A 16,863-nucleotide genomic window follows, 5' to 3' on the forward strand; every position below is an offset into this window, starting at 1 on the left:
GCCACCATATCTTATCTAGCAAAACTCTTCTTCTTCAGTGAGCTGGTATTGCCAAAAGCTATTTCAATTTAAGAAACGATTAACTGCACCTTTACAACAATCTAGACTTTCACATCTATTTTTCTTTTTGATTTGAAAAGACAAAGGTCTTAAGACTACTAACAAAGAAGGGAGAGAGTATTTTTAATGAGATGGACCAGGAAATGGGACATAGTCAAGAGTAGAGCACAATGTCAGAAAGTCAGATGAAGCCCAAAACTGAACTCAGACTCGTAGTTAGAATTACATAGTTAAAAGTCTATTGCCCAAGAAAATGATTTCAAGAAATACATAGTAAATTTTAAGGGATTATTTGCAGTCTCAAACAGAGATGGAATCTCATCTCGTTGCACAGCTGATGTCATGCATCACACATCTATGGTTTTTTTCCCTAGTTATGCTACAAGAAAAGATTCAAAATGGCGACACTCATGAAAAACAAAGATGACATCAGAAATTACGCAAAGTTATTTTAATAATGTAACATACATTTCAAGAATTGTTGCTAAGTTTGAATACTGCATAATTTAGGTTACAGAAAAACATGCATTAAAGCAGCGTTTCTCAACCTTTAAGTATTTGCGAATCGAGTTTCCATAACAGTTTTAATCACGCCCCCCCTAATGTTTTTTCAAAGGAGCCCACTAATACCAATTTGTTCTTTTTTAATTAATGATATATCATAGATGCATATTTTATTATACCTACTTAACTTTTATTGACATTTACTGTATCTAACTCTATATTTATTTTTCTAGTATCAGAATGTAGCTTAAGTTAATTTGTTTTGGTTTCAATAGATGTATTTTTCATATTTTTGATTCTTGTTTTCTTTTTTTCACATCTTCGCACCCCCCTAGGTAGGCCTGCCCCACAGTTTGAGAACCACTGCATTAAAGCAATGAAAAATTAAAGACAAATGGTATTTTAACATTATATTACAGTGAAAGAGCTGGAGCAGGGTTCATACTTCCGATACGGAAGGCTAATAATTAACTCATCCAACATTGATGGTGACACCTTTAGGGACAACTATTCACATTTGTATTTGTTTTAAAGAGCTGTTTTCTTTCATTTTTTGCCTTCCCGGTTTTGGATCTCAAGGAATTTCTGCATCTGTTTGTTTTCTGATGCAATATTTAAAAAGCTGAACTCTAAATACATAATTTTGTTTATTAGTTGAGTTGTCTCAGTTTTTTAGTGATCGCATTGACTGTTTACATGGCAATTTGTTTCTTCAACTTATCTTATTCTTCCCTAGGTTTTTGTTCTTTATTTTATGCAATTAGTGACTTTTTTGGATTGTTCTGCTTTGCCTTCTCAATTATCCTGAAAAATAAAGTAAGTTGTAAAGTTTCATTTTGAGAAATGCTTTTGACAGTTTTCACCTTTCTAAAAATAACAGCCTACTACATTAAATTTTGGTATTGTATTCAAGCATTAGCAAAGGCAAATAATGGAAAAGACATCATCATATCATCAAAGTATTTTCATCTTATGCTCAAACTATAGCTTTACCAGGATACATAGAGTTAGATACACTTTAACTAACCTGACCTCAAAATAATGCAAAATATGTTCATTTTAAATCATACTGTCATTTTAGGGCAGAAAAGGTCTTAATATATAATTTCATCTTTTGTTTAAGGTTGCAACTTCTGAAAATCAGACTAAGAATAATAATGAATATGTTTTCTGTACATGAACAGGTAGATAGATATACAAGGATGTGTGACACAATTGCAGAAATTTCTGTCTATACATTCTTTTGTTACACTAAAAAGAAAAGAAAAGATGCACACTTTTTCATTTATAGTTGGCAATGTCAACAAAAGCCTCTTCTACCTGAGGCGTAAGATTTGTCTCATGTCTTCTGCCTTTCATCTTTCTGTTTCAATTCTCCAGATAACAGCTAACATCTAAAGATCTGCATTTTGCATTTTAAATGAGTGAAGGGGAAAAGCTTAATTAATTGAGAATTATAGAACTGAAAAGACAGCATTAGAAATCTTGTGTTTCACGTGGACAACAGCATGCAAAGGTTGCCGTTGTTTTTCTTTCTTGGTAAAGCAATAATATAATACCTTTGTTAGTTTACTTTGTTTTTAAATTCAGTTTGAGAGACTCTGATAGGAATTTCAGGTGGGCAGCACAGAAATGAAAGTGTCCAAGCGGTTTATTTTATGTTTGTCCATTGCTATAATTTAACACTAAACCCACAACTTCCTTAGAGGAAGATTAAACTGGTCATCCTTGAAGCAGACATCATACAGAAAAGGTATTATAAGAATAAATACTTCAGATATTATTTAGGACTTCAATTCTTTACATTTTATACTCTTACCATATCATTATATTGTGACCAACCAGGCACCATTGTTGAGCTCAAGCTTCAATTCAAGACTTGTATGCCATCAGTGTTAGAACATTAGAACAATTTTGAGGAGAACAGGCCATTCAGCCCAACAAAGCTCGCCAGTCTAATCCACCCAAATACGCTCTATAAAGTTCTATTCTTCCATATTACTTGGTAATTTGTTTCATGTGACTATGGTTTTATTAAGTGAAGAATAACTTTCTAACGTTTGTGTGAAATTTACCACAAGTTTCCAAATGTAACTCTGTGTTCTTGGTGTTGAACACAGTGTTGTCCAAGTGCTTCACTGGTTTACTCCATCAATGTTGGCAAACCCAAACAGTACACAGAAGAGCTATGCTATTTAAACTTAAAGGTTATGAAAAATGTTAAACCCTGGGGAATACATAAGAGAATAATTCAGACTTCAAGAGAGTCATCGTGACTGACACTAAAAGGACCCATTATTGCAGATCTGAATGATGCAAAGGCAAGTGCAGTTATAAGTGAAGATAAAATTGGAGCTTCAACTCATTTTAAAAGAGTATTGTTCTTAGAGCTCATGTTTACAATTAGTAATGAGGAAAACGATTCATGTGAAACTGAATTTGCAGTGAAACTCAGTGTTTTGTTTCACAAATAAATTCACGAAAGAAGTTGGGTTTCACTTCCAGCAAAGTTCATGCCACTGACACAAGAAGAAAGGTGTTTAGTTGCAATCTGTTTTCATGCTTTTATTCTGCTTGTGTCTGCCTTTCATTTAATCTCTACTGAAAAAGAAATCACTAGAAATGGGCAATACTTTAAAAAAAAAATTGCACTCCTCAGTGGTGATTGAATGAGAGGTGTAAATACAACAACAACAACAACTTTTATTTATATAGCACATTTTCATACAAAAAAGTAGCTCAAAGTGCTTCAAAGTGCAAATAAAGTTGATGTTACCAGAGTTGTACGGGTTACAACTTTACACAGCTTCAGAAATGAACCCAGGTAAACATCAAAGTGTGGACAAGGCTTTAGGGAGCACTATTCCTTATTATCTGCTCAAAAAAATATTCTCTGTTTTCCACCCCAAAAAAAATTGAAAAACAACCTTTCTTTTCAGAGAGTTTCAGAATTACATAATTGCACACAAATTTAATTTTAACATTCATTTTGCTAAACAAATCTTAGCTGTTTTGCTTCTCTCTATTCAAAACTATTCATATCCCAGCTGAAAATTCAGACATGAAGGTTCTGGAAAGAAACTCAAATGTACTAGAAAACAAAATGCAAACTGCTAAAAAAGAACAATTTCTTGGAGACCTTTAACACATTTAAGGGCCACTCATAATAATATTATGTACAGACATGGACAGATTTGTTGGTAATCCTCCATGAAAAAAGAAGAACCCACAACTGTCTCTGAAATAACTTGAAACTCACAAAAGGGATTGGCACCCGTCATTGTTTATTCTGTATTTAACGAAAATCAGACTTTAGAGTTTTGATACAGTAGAATATTTTAAATAATAAAACAAATGAAAATGGCATGGAGAAAACCTAATATTTCGTTGCACACCCTTTAGAGGCAATCACTGCAAACAAGCGATTGCTGTAACCCCTGTAAAGAGATAGTCTTGATCAAAAAAATACTCCAACAAAACAGATAAAGATTTGGGGACCGTTCCCGTATATTGTCGTCCAGACAATAAATAAAGAAGCTGATTCATATGACTTTGAAGTACATTGAACACTTTACTGCCGACAAAATTGCGTTTTTATAACAGAGTGAATGATGGGACAGGAAATGGTTGGCAGGATGTGAATGGGAAGCAAAGGATTTTGGAACCGGAAGTGATGTCATCATGACGAATCGGAAGTGATGTCATCGTGGCCATGTTGAGCCCGGAAATGGAGATTCTTATTTTTTTTCAGGTTTTCTGTAGGTGAAAAAAGGTTCAGGTAAGCACCACGTGATGACCATCTGTCTTGCGATATTTCACTCACCTTTAGGCTCTTTGACTGCTTCCAACTTGCACGTCTGTGACACCCCCAAGGAGACTTCTGCACCTGTTAACAGGTAGATTGGCCCACTCTTCCTGAGCAAACTGCTCCAGCTGTGTCAGGTTTGAAGGTTTCCTTCTCCAGACTGTATATTTCAGTTATTCCTATAGATGCTCAATAGGATTCAAATCAGGGCTCATAGAAAGCCATTTCAGAACAGTCAAATAGAGTAATTGTAGGTGCTTTTAGCTGTGTGTTTTGGGTCATTATCCTGTTGGAGGATCTGTGACTTGTGATTGAGACAGCTTTCTGACACTGGACAGTATGTTTCACACCAGAATGACTTGATAGTCTGATATTTTATTGTTCCCTGCACAGACTCAAGGCACCCCATGTCGGACGCAGCAAAGAAGCCCCAAAACATAACCAAGCCTCTTCCATGTTTCACAATATGGTGTTCTTTTCTTTGAAAGCTTCGTTTTTTCATCAGTGGACATACCATAGAACTAATGTGACTTGCCAAACAGCTTCTGTTTTGCCTCATCTGCCCAAAGGACATTCTCCCAGAAGAACTGTGTCTTTTCAGTATGCAAATTCCAGTCTTCATCCATTGAGCTCACGTTCACTTAAAAAGTGATGGATGGTGCGATTAGACACTGATGGACTTTGACCTTGGAGTTCAGCTTGTATCTCTTTGAAAATTGTCCTTAGCTTTTTGTCTACCGTTCGCATTATCCTTCTACCCATTCTGGGGTCAGTTTTTCTCTTGCGGCTACATCCAGGGAAGCTGACTACAATCCCATAATAATATTGTAAAACTGCTGTCACAGGAACATCAAGCTGCTTGGAGATGGTCTTATGGCCATGGCCTTTACCCTGCTTGTCTATAATGTTCTTTCTGAACTCCTCAGACAACTCTCTCTTTTGGTCCATGTTGAGTGACACATGATGATACCAAATAGCAGAGAGTGAGTTCTTTTCTCAATTTAAATAGGATGAATGACTGACTGCACAGTTGGAGACATGTGTGATACTAATTAAAGAAAAGAGCTAGTTTGAAAAATCACTCTAAAACAATTATTTGTGATCTTTTCTACAGGTACCAACAAATGTGTCCAGGCCATTTTAGATTATCGTTGTAGAATAAGCAATATTTTATTACTTTTCACACTTGCTTTGCTTTACTCTCTGACATATCAAAGACATGCAGGCATGCATGGGACAATTGTTTTTCATTTAATCACTTTTTCTGGGGGCATGCCAGCACTTTGTTAATGAACTGTAATGTTACCAACAAATCTGTCCACATATGTGGATAGTTGTAATGAGTTACTACTGTTTTATGTCCACCTGCCCTGCTCTTGCAGTTAACATGTCAATAAATGACATTATCACATGTACAGCAAATGCTCTGTAAAGCAGCTAAGATGATGTGTGTACAATTCAGCAGCATGGAAAACACTTGTAGTGCCCTGCAAGGGAAGAAAACACGCCAGACGACGTTTTCTCAATGCAGGCAAAAACTAATGACTTTATTATTGAACGTGCTTAAACTATATACATAAATGTTGCTTCTCCACTCATCACCCTGCCTCCTCCCACACTGCAGTGCGTGTGAATTGTGCCTTTACAGAGACGCAGCATTTCCAGCCGCTACACACTAAGTGGGTTTAAATGTAGATTGTTAGTGAATGAAAGATATATTAGTGTCATACTATGTGAAACAGCAATTCTTTAGGGATTTTCACACATGAAAATGTTATAGGATTATTAAAAATGAGTCGTCACCAAAAAAGTCCATTCCTTGGAAAGAGACTGTTGATTAAAGGGGTCAATGATAACTGATAAAGCTTGTGTAGACTGGCAGATGGGCTAGTCAATTGACAAATGTTTATTGATGCTGAAAGAGTTACATAGGAGAGCACAACTGGTTGTATTATTTATAGATGATGTATAGCAATTGATGGTCCAACTGCGTTCCACTTCTGTCAGCAATGTCATGATGGTCAAGATCTAAGCAACAAAATTGCTAGACATTGGAAGGTGGAGCAAATATTATTTGGTTTGGTGGCCTCAGTCATTGTAAAATAGGAGGGTGTTTGGAACCCACAGGACTCTTCTTAGAGTTGGTCATTCAACCAAGGTAAGTAGTACATCAGAACATTGGAAAGATTTAGATTCGACTTAGTAACTTATTCTGTGTGTCTATGGTTTTCTGTATGAAGAAAAGCTTCCCAGTGTTTGTGTGAAATTTAACCTTAACAAATTTGTAACTGTGCCCCTGTGTTCTTGCTGATCTCATTTTAAAATAGCAATCTCAATCCACTGTATTAATTCCTTTCATAATTCTGAACACTTCCATCATGTCACCTTTTAATCTCCTCTTGCTTAAAATTAAAAAGTTCAGCTTTTTCATTTTTCCTCAAACCTCATCCCCTGTGGCCCTGACATCAGCCTAGTTGCTTTCTTTGGACTTTTTCTAGCGCTGCTATGTCCTTTTGTTCTTACTTGGCAACCAAAACTATACACAGTACTCCAGATGAGCCCTCACCAGTGAATATTAATGCTTGAGCATAGCCTCCTTGGACCCATTGTGCTATATAACCTAACCTTCTGTTTGCCTTCTTCATGGTTTCTGAATACTGTCTGGCAGTTGATAGCATCGAGTCCACTCCTAAATCCTTCTAATAAGGTGTGCTTTCAATTTTCAGACCTCCCTTTGTGTATTGAAATCTAATATTTTACTTCTTACATGTAATACTTTCCATTTGTTTACATTAAATTTCATCTCTCTCAAATCTGCCCAAGCCTGTATGCTGTCCAAGTCCCTCTGTAATAATTCAACAGATTCTAGATTATCTGTCAATCCACCTATCTTGGTATTATCTGCAAACTTAACCAGCTTGTTATTTATATTCCTATCCAAATAATTTATTGTATATATATTAAAAATAGTAGCAGCACTGGCACTGACCCAGACTTAACTTCACCAATTCTGATAGGGTTCCTTGCACCGTCACCCTATGCTTCCTGTGTTTTAGCAAATTCTCTACCCATCTAGACACTTCACCTTGAAGTTCCACTTATTTTAGATTGATGCCCAACCTCTCATGTGACACCTTATCAAATGCTTTCTGAAAGTCAAGATAAATAATATTTGTATGTACACACTCTGATTGTATAATTTTGCTGCTTTCAAATAGGATTCCAGCATGTCTGTAAAAAACAATGGCCCTTGTTTGATCCCATGCTGATTGTTCAGGAAAATTCCTGTTCTTGCCTTGTGTTCTAAATCTTTTCCTTAATAATTCCTTCCATTAATTTACAGTACCTTTGATGCATGTTACGCTCACTGGCCTATAGTTGCTTGCATCTTCCTGATCACCCTTTGTATATAATGGGATGATCTTAGCTATTTTCCAGTCCTTTGGAATTTCCCCAGTGTGAACTGACTTCCTAAAATACTAAAAGAATATCTTTGCGTTATCTTATCCACTATATTGCTCTCTCTTTTAGCCTCTAATATCCTCCTTAATGTTTTGCACCAATGCTCTTATATGCTCTTTGATTACTATTATACTTATCAGTCTTATATACCTTATACAGCAGTTTTTTTTCCTTTGAAGCTTTTTTTTAAATTTTTTTAAATTAAATTTCCTACTTATTCCAGTTTTGTGATGTACCAGTCCTGTATTACATGTAAAACATTTCTTAATCCAATTGATCACTCTAGGAGAGCTTCAGAAGTCCTCTGCTGAGATTAGAGAGCCTGCAGGAAAGATGACCATCTCAGCAGCACTTCATCAATCAGGCCTTTATGGTAGAGTGACTAGACAGAAGCGACTCTTGATTAAATAGCATATGACAGGGCTCTTGGCAAATAACATTTAAAGAACACTGAAACCATGAGAAACAAGATTCTCTGTTTGGTTTGCCTTTCAGCATGACAATGGCCCAAAACATAGAGATAAGACAACTCTGAGTGGCTTTGGGACAAGTCTCTGACTGTCATTGAGAGGCTCATCCAAAGCCCAGACCTAAACACCATACAGCATCTGAGAAGAGACCTAAAAATGGAAGTTTACAGAAGCTTCCCATTCCAGTCTAACAAAGCATCAGATGATCTGCTAGGATGAATAGGAAAAAATACCCAAATCCAGATGTGCAAAGCTTGTAGATACATACCTATGAAAAATTGAAGCTGCAATTACTGCCAAGGGGGCTTCTGCAAAGTACTGAAGTCAAGGTCTGAATGCCTACGTAAATGACAGATTACACTTTTTGATTTTTAATAAATTTGTGAACTTTTTTGAAAGCATGTCTTTACTTTGTCATTATGGATAATTAAGGGTAGATTGATCAGTAAAAATGGCAAATGTATCCTATAAAGTATGTACAAAGTGAAGAGGTCTTAATACTTTCTGAACATACTATATATATAGATAGATAGATAGATAGATAGATAGATAGATAGATAGATAGATAGATAGATAGATACTTTATTAATCCCAATGAAATAGTTTACTGTCAAATAATGCAAAGAGTACGCGACACGTGTTTTGCTCTAATTCTCGTCTCATCAGGCGTAAACACTCACTGCACCCCCCTCTTGGGGAATCAAACTTTGGACATCAGCACTAGAAGCGAAGCCTCTAACGTTGAACCACGGCGTGTGGTTCATTCATTTGACAGCATGTAGATCGGGGTAATTACATTCATGGCATTCGTAGTCTGAATCACAATCTGATTGTATGGGTGGTTACCAACCATTCTATGATCTGCTTCTCGCAACTGAAAGAAGGCACCGTGGCGTATGTTAGCCGACTTGCTGAACAACCACAAGCGTTACCTGGTAGGTAACCACCCATACAATCAGATTGTGATTCAGACTATGAATGCCATGAATATATACTATATATATATATATATATATATATATTGAACAACCCTTCAGTTTTGCCAGCCAACTTCAAATATATGGGTGGCTGCGCCCCAAACCTTTTTTTTCTGTATTGTTTGAATCATTTCACATAGTCTTTCGGATGGTTGACTCCCCAAGGAAATGGGAGCAGGACCTGACAACTGAACTCCAGCCCTTCAGGATCCAGGGGGAAAAGTACTGTGCTCGATTGCAGTGTGGGTCGTGAGTCAGGAGGACAAGGCACAAGTTCCATCCCAAGGGTCAGTATTAAATACAGTCTACAGGGAGAGTGCAAAGGGGGCTAACAGAATAGAGCCCAAGACCACCCATCCAAGCTCCACAAAGGCAGAGACCTTTGGAACAGGTGGGGGAGCCCCGGGACAATAGGTTAGGAAACTATTGCGGTTGAAGTTTGACCCAGAGTGGCCAACCCACCCTCAGACGTTCAGGGAAACTGGCAAGTTACTTAAGATAAACCATTTAAAGACCTCAATATATCATCCTCAAACCAATAGTTTAGTAGAGCGGTTTAATTAGACCCTCAAGCAGATGCTCTGCAAGGTGGTCAACGAGGATGGAAGGACCTGGGATCAGCTCCTCCCTCTCATTCTTATTGCCTGTTGGGAAATCCTACAAGCCTCCACAGAGTTTTCACCTTTTGAATTATGGGCGGCAACCCATCTTATCAATAGAAATTTGCCAGGCTAATACAGTGGAGCACTTTAAAAAACTGCTAAAAACATATTATTTTAACATGGCTTTCTCATAGCTTCATTTTATTTTAATCCTAATGCTCTGTATATGCATTTAATTATCATTATCATTCATGGTGGCTCTGAAATATGTACTAACCCCTACTTTCTCTGCTGTTCTTTTTCCAGTTTTCTGTGGTGGTGATCTGTGCTATCGCCACCCGATCAAAACACAGTGATGTCCCTACATTGATGGATTAAAGGCCAGAACCCCACATGACCATCATCATGAAGTTCTTGTATGTGAACCCTGAATACCATGAGGTCTATGTGAGGTCATTTATGTTATGCGTAGAGGGGGCTGGGCGGTCTCGTGGCCTCTGAACCCCTGCAGATTTTTTTTTTTTTTCTCCAGTTGTCTGGAGTTTTTTTTTTGTTTTTTTCTATCCTCTCTGGCCATCGGACCTTACTTTTATTCTACGGGGTATGTTAATTAGTAATGCCTAATTGAATTTTTTTATATATTTTGTCTTTTTTCTCTTTCTTCATATTGTAAAGCACTTTGAGCTACATCATTTGTATGAAAATGTGCTATATAAATAAATGTTGTTGTTGTTGTTGACAGGAGCTGGAAACAGTTATCATGTCTGTTCCTGGAATGATAAGCAAGAAACCCAGATGGACCTCCTTTATTATGCATGACATTGTGATCGAACCCAGGGTGGTTGTTAGAGAAGTCCCTATCCACTCTCCTTGGCAAAAACAGCATAAGTGAAACTGGAGATTAAGTGCATGCAGGAGACAGGAGTGATAGCGGAAAGTCATAGTCACTCGTCCAGCCCTATTGTCTTGGTCTCAAAGCCTGACTGAAGTTGAGGGTTTTGCAATGACTTTGTGGCTTAATGAAGTTTCCCAATTTGACGCCTATCCAATGCCACGAGTGGACAACCTCCAATTTTTGACCACTCTTAATATGACGAAGGGGTACTGGCAGATTCCTTTAAAAGAGTCTGCGAATGCTAAGACTGCGTTCAGCACCTCTAGTGGTCACTGGTAGTATCGTGTTCTTCCATTTGGGTTACATGGGGTACCTGCAACCTTCCAACATCTAGTGGATAAAATGCTCTGTCCTCATAACACTTATGGTGCTGCCTACCTGGATGACATGGTCATCTATCCCAGCACATGTAAGGACTACCTACAGCAGGTCAAAGCGGTATTGCAGGCATTAGGGGAAGCCAGTCTTCATATTAATCCAAAGAAATGTTTCTTTGGGATGAACAAACCCAAGTATTTAGGCTACCTGGTGGGCTGGTAGGCTGTGACCACAATGTTCCAAAGTAGATGCCATCTTCAAATGGCCCCATCTGAAGACCAAGTCTTTCTCATCTTAGTGGGTTACTGCCACTGGTTTGTACCCTGAGTTTTTGAAAGAGAGCCCTTGACTAATCTTACAAAAGAGAAGTCCCCAAATACTGTGGTATGGGATGATGACACAGAAACTGCATTTAGTGACTTAAAACAGGCACTTACATCAGCACCAATTTTGAAGGCTCCTAAGTTTTCTTTGCCTTTTATTCTCCAGGCAGATGCTTTGGACACAGGCATGGGGGCCTTGCCAAGCCAATGTGTTGACGGTGTCAAACACCCCGTCATGTTCCTGAGTCAGAAATTGCTTGATTGGTAAACCAAGTATGCGGTGGTGGAATGGGAGACCATGGTGGATGGCTTTACACAAGGAGACGAACCCATGGGTCATGAGATGGTTTTTGGACCCTTAGGCTTAGAAGTTTACGCCAACGTCAATGCTCTTTCTCGGGTTCACAACCTCTTGGTCAGGAATGCCTGACCCGATGGGTCTGGGCTGTGGGGGGGGTTGTGTCACACACGTGTGCATGTGAGGCAGCTAAAGGGTGTCAAAAAAGGATAATTCTACGACAGTCAAGGGGATGGCAGAGTGCACTGATCCTTTCTCTTTTTCCTCTCCAGACCGAACACGGGAAATTCTGGTTCTAGCCTGGATGACGTCACTTCCGCTACCTGCCCAGACGATGTCATTTCCCTTGCCCGGCTTTAAAACCACCATGTTTTGTCTGCCTGCCAGTTCTGTTTTGGACTAAAGTCTGTTAAGACCTTTGTTTTGAACAACCCTTTTCTTTTGGCAGCCAACTTCAAATATACGGGTGGCTGCCCCTAAACCTTTTTTTCTGTATTGTTTGAATCATTTCACAATATATATACTGTATGTACTGTATATATACTGTATGTATATATATATATATATATATATATATATATATATATATATATATATATATATATATATACAGTAATCCCTCCTCCATCGCAGGGGATGCGTTCAAGAGCCACCCGCGAAATAAGAAAATCTACGAAGTAGAAACCATATGTTTATATAGTTATTTTTATATTGTCATGCTTGGGTCACAGATTTGCGCAGAAACACAGGAGGTTGTGGAGAGACAGGAACGTTATTCAAACACTGCAAACAAACATTTGTCTCTTTTTCAAAAGTTTAAACTGTGCTCCATGACAAGACAGAGATGACAGTTCTGTCTCACAATTAAAAGAATGCAAACATATCTTCCTCTTCAAAGGAGTGCGCATCAGGAGCAGATAATGTCAGAGAGATAGAGAAAAGCAAACAAATCAATAGGGCTGTTTGGCTTTTCAGTATGCGAAGCACCATGGCACAAAGCTGTTGAAGGCGGCAGCTCACACCCCCTCCGTCAGGAGCAGAGAAAGAGAGAGAGAGAGAGAGATAGAGAGAGACAGAGAAAAACAAACAATCGAAAATCAATACGTGCCCTTCGTGCTTTTAAGTATGCGAAGCACCGTGCAGCATGTCGCTTCACGAAGCAGCTGCACAGAAGGTAGCAACGTGAAGATAATCTTTCAGCATTTTTAGACGAGCGTCCGTATCATCTAGGTGTGCGGACAGCCCCCTGCTCAATCCCCCTACGTCAGGATCAGAGAAAGTCAGCGCAAGAGAGAGAGAGAGAGAAAAGTAAGTTGGGTAGCTTCTCAGCCATCTGCTAATAGCGTCCCTTGTATAAAATCAACTGGGCAAACCAACTGAGGAAGCATGTACAAGAAATTAAAAGACCCATTGTCCGCAGAAATCCGCGAACCAGCAAAAAATCCGCGATATATATTTAAATATGCTTACATATAAAATCCGCGATAGAGTGAAGCCGCGAAAGGCGAAGTGCGATACAGCGAGGGATTACTGTATATATATATATATATACATATATATATATATATATATATATATATATATATATATATATATATATATATATATATATATATATATATATATATATATATATATATATATAACTTGTAGGGGTCTCCTTTCTAGGCTGCACAACAAAGCAACACAGCAACAAGTTTATCATTCTGCACCTCAGATGCACTCTTGTTCACTTCCTCCCGACTCAGATGACTGAATAGACAGTCGCAGTTCCCTTTATACTAGACCCAAGAGTACTTCCAGTGTCAAGGACGAAGCACTCCCAGATCAGGCTGAAGCCCTTTAAAGTAAAGGACAGCCCTCTCCAGTGGCTCCCTCTGTCAGTATCAAAAAGCCCAGTAGGGCTGTCTTACAGGACTGCAACTCCCAACATGCCCTACAATCACATGAATGAGCATACTGGATCAGGAATGCTGCCACCCAGTGTGTCAAGGGAGCATATACTCTTGGGAGGCAGCCCCCCCATCCATCCATTACACTGGCCTTCCTGCCAGATAAGAGTACAAGTTTTATCCTGGCTGGGATGTCAGCCCAGCATGTGGAGTGTTAAGTAAAAACCAATATGTGCATTTGTGTTGATTTGCTGCACTTTTCTTCCAAAATTATTTTTCTGTTACCTCCTAGATGTCATCCATTGATTATCATTTTTTGGTTCTTCTTATGTCAGATACAGAGCTATATTTAAACAATCAAAACTCTGAATTTTAATATCAGCCACTATAATACCCTATAATTAGGGTTTTTGTTTTATAATGATTCATCTTTTACAAATGTTCCAGAAAGTAGTAATTAATGTTCTCACGCGCACTCAATGTTCTGAAACGAGGCATTCTCAATTCAGCTGTTATCTATGTTAAGCAGCATGAGGGGATTTTACTTTTAATCAACATCAGAACAGACAAAAATGAGTGAAAAGCTTACCATTATTATGATCAATCTGCTGCCTTCATGGGGACATAAATACAAGGAAAACAAGAAGAGATATTGCCTAAAGTTGGAGACATGATGGACAGAATTTGATTTTTTTTTCTCCATAGCCCAGAAGTCATCAACCCAAAAAAGAAACTTTGAACCCAGCCTTACTCTGCCCATTAGTACATCCTTATAAAGGTTCCCTGTGAACATAGTTACATAAATATTGCATGCTGTTTAATCATTTTAAATGTAATTTTATAAATGAGTATATTAATACCTCTGCGGTGGGTTGGCACCCTGCCCAGGATTGGTTCCTGCCTTGTGCCCTGTGTTGGCTGGGATTGGCTCCAGCAGACCCCCGTGACCCTGTGTTCGGATTCAGCGGGTTGAAAAATGGATGGATGGATGGATATTAATACCTTTCAAATGTTGTGTATGTTTTAATAATAGTGTCCATGAGGCCCCCACAGTTGGTACTGATAAGTAAAATTCCTGTATAAGAAACAGTCAATGTCATGCATAGGGGGAAAGGTTTGAAGTTTGGTATTGTATGGATCCCAATTATCTTTAAAACTTTGATTGGAAAGGAAAGAAAAAGGGAAACAAATGTCAACAGCCTATTTTAGGATTACATTTCTAAGAAGGATTTTGTCCTTCTGTGGAGGCCTTCTATCTTATGGTGTAGTATTAAAAGAATTTTGTTGGAGCTGTTGACTGTCTTTCCTTAGAGACATTTTGTTACCTGCTTCATTTCATCTTCACTGTGATATTTACAGTATGTTTACCTTTACCAAAGACCCAGTAATTCATTTCTGGACCATATGTTAATATTGTTATCGTTAGTTTTGTGGTGGTATTTGCTTTACTATTTGTATATTTACCGCATTAATTTTGTATTAGCCATCATTCTTTGTTCAATTGATTAGGGATTCTGGTCTTGGTGACATCAATAAGAGGTAAAGTAAAGGTGTCAAGTCCTGGGACAAGGCAAAAAGACATCCAGTGAGGCAAACAAGCTCTGTGTGAATAGTCAGAATTGTTACACATGAACCAACAACTAGGGGTCTGACAGCTCAGAAGGTGTAAGGGGCAGACTCCAGCTCCAAAGGGATTGCGTTGCTGACCTTGATATCAGTGCACTAGCACATCTGTACATCTCCCAAGAGTATTACCTGGAAATATCCCCATCTGGTACCACAAAATTTCTCTTCTATGTGTTATTTTCTTCATAGCCTGTAAATATTTTAATTTTGAAAAACATGACAACAGCACGCTAGTCAATAAATTTCCAAGCACTTGGAAATAAACACAGAGAAAAACAAAGGAAAAATAGAAATACAAAGGAAAACTGAAACAAAAGAAAGAAAAGATTCAACCCTCACCCAAGAAAAAGGAAAAAGACAGACGTGTGGGAAAAAATAACTTTTTAAATATAATTAATAGCATAAGACAGTCAAGCATGCTTATTCTATAGTAATATTACATCTTGCCTGAAGAAGGGGCCTGAGTTGCCTCGAAAGCTTGCATATTGTAATCTTTTTAGTTAGCCAATAAAAGGTGTCATTTTGCTTGACTTTTCTCTATAGTAATATTAATAAATTCTTGCCGTGTTTTAAATTCTCTAAGTGAGTATTGGATTATTTCTAATTTGAGATAATAATATGCGGACAGCAATTTTGGATGATCCGCTGTGGCAACCCCGAACGGGAGCAGCCGAAAGAAGAAGAAGAAGATAGAACACTGCTTACTCACCGAGTTATAGAAGGTGAGTTGGGATTCTTCCAGTTGAGCAGGAAAAGTCTGCATGCCAATAATGTGTTGTAATGTGTGGTGTAGGCTATACAAACTATTTATTTATTTATTTTTTGATTTTATTGATTTTATTAAAATCAAATAACATTCCATCCAAATAGCTCAAGTTTTACAAAAATAGGTTCGAAACAAATCAACCCCCACCCCTGAGAAAGAGAGCTATAGGCCAGCAGAGTAAAATTTTAAGCTAGTAAAAATAAGTAAACAGATAATTGATAAACAATGTATTCCTATGCACTTTAATGCCATCCAGAAGTACACCAAATATCACTGTTAATGGATTAGGAGAGATTGTAACACCAAGGATGCTTGAAAAGTATATGAAAATTTTTGTCCAAAATTAAGTTAATTTAGTACATTCCTAAAACATATGGCCTAGTAAGGCTGGTGCTAGATTGCAACACTTGCAGGTTAAGACTTTATAGCCTATTTTAATGATTTTATTTAACAAATTCAATATATTTACAGTGGCCCCAAAGTAACATATAATTAAGAGATAGAACACAAGTAGTAGGGGAGATATGAATTTAGAATGAAAGAATTGACAACCACTCCTGACTGGGGGTTTTCGAATAGTAGTGACATCCATGCATCCATTATCCAACCCGCTATATGCTAACTACAGGGTCACGGGGGTCTACTGGAGCCAATCCCAGCCAACACAGGGCGCAAGGCAGGAAACAAACCCAGGGCAGGATGCCAACCCACCGCAGGACACACACAAACACACCCACACACCAAGCACACACTAGGGCCAATTTAGAATCGCCAATCCACCTAACCTGTATGTCTTTGGACTGTGGGAGGAAACCGGAGCGCCCGGAGGAAACCCATGCAGACACGGGGAGAACATGCAAACTCC

This window comes from Erpetoichthys calabaricus, chromosome 3, assembly GCF_900747795.2.
Source record: "Erpetoichthys calabaricus chromosome 3, fErpCal1.3, whole genome shotgun sequence".
Taxonomy (NCBI): Eukaryota; Metazoa; Chordata; class Cladistia; order Polypteriformes; family Polypteridae; genus Erpetoichthys; species Erpetoichthys calabaricus.